The 2604-nt window shown below is 38.1% G+C and overlaps 1 pseudogene; it reads right to left on the bottom strand.

Moving 5' to 3' along the window:
• Positions 1-133: 133 nt before the first annotated feature.
• On the bottom strand, positions 134-2064 carry LOC107743146 (uncharacterized; annotated as a pseudogene).
• Between the last annotated feature and the right edge of the window lie 540 nt (positions 2065-2604).

Here is a 2604-nt window from a genome sequence, read left to right on the forward strand (position 1 = left end):
GACAAAGAATTAACTTGACGGAGCTCAAACTCAAAACACACGGAATGTGGATTTATCATGAAGAATTTTAAGATGTACTGCAACAACAAACATTTATCAACATCTCAGTCTTGCTCACTGTGACCCATGAGGTTCATGGAGGAGCCGGTTTGACCCAGGCAGCAGATTCACTGTCCAAACAGGCAATCATGTCACTCAGAAGACCACCACTCTCCGGCCTCTCACTACTGCTGAGAGATTCTGCAAAAGTGATCACACATTCACTGGTTTGTTAGGTACATTTCATTTTCAGGTACATAATATAGCAAATATTTTAAGCTGACCTAGTTATTACTCCTGTCCTGACACATAAAATCCCATATTCTCTCTTTACTAGAGTAAACACCAATACTGTAGGAATGAAGACACTCTTGTCATTTTCAATCTCTTACCAATTCTATGTTCAGTCAGTTTCCTAATCACAGGGTTTGGGAAATCATAGATGCTATCATTCACTCCTGTAAATGGAGAACAATTATGACACACTGTGCTGAATATATGAACATTGACTGTAAATTTCTAATGTGAGTGGGCGGAGACTAAGGCCTACCATGTTCTCCCTCATTGGTTGACCATTTAGAAGGGGGACTGTCATAGATGGCTTCTTCAGCAACTGCAATAAATCATTAGAAATCATCATCAATCAATTAATATATGGGCTAATTTTCATTTTTGGGTGAACTAACCCTTTAAAGGTATTACAGAAAAACGTTAAAAGTCAACAGGATGTGGAACAGGAGAATGTCGAATGTAGAACATACCAGCGAAGGACTGGAATGACTCTTGATCAATGGAGAGACATCTGCTGTCCACTGAAGTGCTGCTGGTCTCAGTATTTGATTGATTCTTCACACTGGCTAGACCAAATTTCAGGGTTGTTATCTGGCACCAGCTCCCTAATCTCAATAACACACCAAACACATTCAGAGCATTATAAATCTCATACAAAAACAACCACTGGCGTGACGTGTCTTAAAGAGCAGTGGTACCCATTGGTGATAGATCCAGATCTGTCTGGGTCATTGAGCAGCATGGCTTTCCACAGCTGGTCCATCCACTCCTGCCTGACATCAGCTGTATCTGCTGCCTGTTAGCACACAGTTCACAAAAGTTTATGGACAGAAGGGACATAAAGAGAGCATTCATAATTCTTTCAGTCACAACAAGCGCAATCCATGTTCCTTTTTGAAACTATTATAACAGTCCTGCCTTACTCTCAACAAAGTAACATTGTTCACAGGTGGTTTTTGGTAGAACACATCCTCAAACACCGATTACAGACACTCTCTAGATCAACGGGAAAAAAAACTAACTCACCAGCATTTTCTTCTTCCCATTTTTCATTGTGATCTCAAATAGATAGCGATTGCTCTCAGATCTGCTGACCTCCCACACAGACTGAACCTGTTTAGCCATGTGCAGAGAGCATGTAGTTAACATGAGAAGCACATATTTGGCCTTCTAAAAATCAGTTTACCAGCATCCACACAATGAAACTCAGATAATATCACAAACCGACTTTACCTCATATATGCAGTACTATTTTTATCTGACATCAGCAGTACACTTTTAAAAAGCATCATAAGAATTATTAAATGAAACACTTGAATACTTACAGCACTCCCATGTTTTTTTAGTGTAGAAAAAGAGAGTTGTATTGTAAAGTCTGAACCAGTAAGTCACCCACCGAAGCCTCTGAAGAAAACACATTCAACCACTGAGTAAAGAGATTCCCTTAGGTGTATACATTATGTAATAATTGCATAAATTCTGCAATAAATATAAAGAAAGAATATAAAGCATTCTGCAACAGGCCTTTTAATTAAGTATTTAGCAATAACTCTTTTTTTAGTCACACGGTTCATGCAAATAACAGACATGAAACGCTAGCAATATGTACATTATAGTCATACCATTTTGTCTTTCCGTTTCTTGAGAAAGCCCTGGCAGAGCGGAGCTGGCGCTACTCCTCCGGTGGACAAGCTCATGGCTCTTTGTATGCTGAAAGTGTTCACACTTCACCATAAACATAAATCAACATCATGACTTCCCCCTGAAACAGTCACATCCTCACTTCTGATCTTTGTATAATAAAGAGACGCTGTCCTCAGTCAAATGCCAAAAATACGGCGGAGGTTCTTGTTAATTTGCTTTGCAGTTCTCAATTTTATTAAATTTGTACTCAACTGATTTCCATTTTTGAAGACTGCAAAAGATGGGGAAAAAAATAAACAAATAAAAATCCCAATTTAGTCAAATTCGAGTAGGTGTCTCAAAAGCAAACACAAGACAGATTTATTCACACCATTATTTATTGTAAATGTTTGAAAACCCACATGTGCAACAATCCCATGGTTTTGAACAGGGAAACTGCATTGAAAGTTACATATGCATAAGAGCTGAAACATTAGAACAAACATGACGTTGTCTCTACATGATTGTTAGTTAGGAAGAATTCATACGGTCTTATATGAATTAACACCTGATAATGATAATCTTAAATAATGTAGCAAGCAGGTCTGTTTCATTCTATTCTCTATCATAAATAGAATGGACGATTAACGC

The sequence above is a fragment of the Sinocyclocheilus rhinocerous genome, unplaced genomic scaffold, assembly GCF_001515625.1.
Source record: "Sinocyclocheilus rhinocerous isolate Xijiao unplaced genomic scaffold, SAMN03320098_v1.1 scaffold38545, whole genome shotgun sequence".
Taxonomy (NCBI): domain Eukaryota; kingdom Metazoa; phylum Chordata; class Actinopteri; order Cypriniformes; family Cyprinidae; genus Sinocyclocheilus; species Sinocyclocheilus rhinocerous.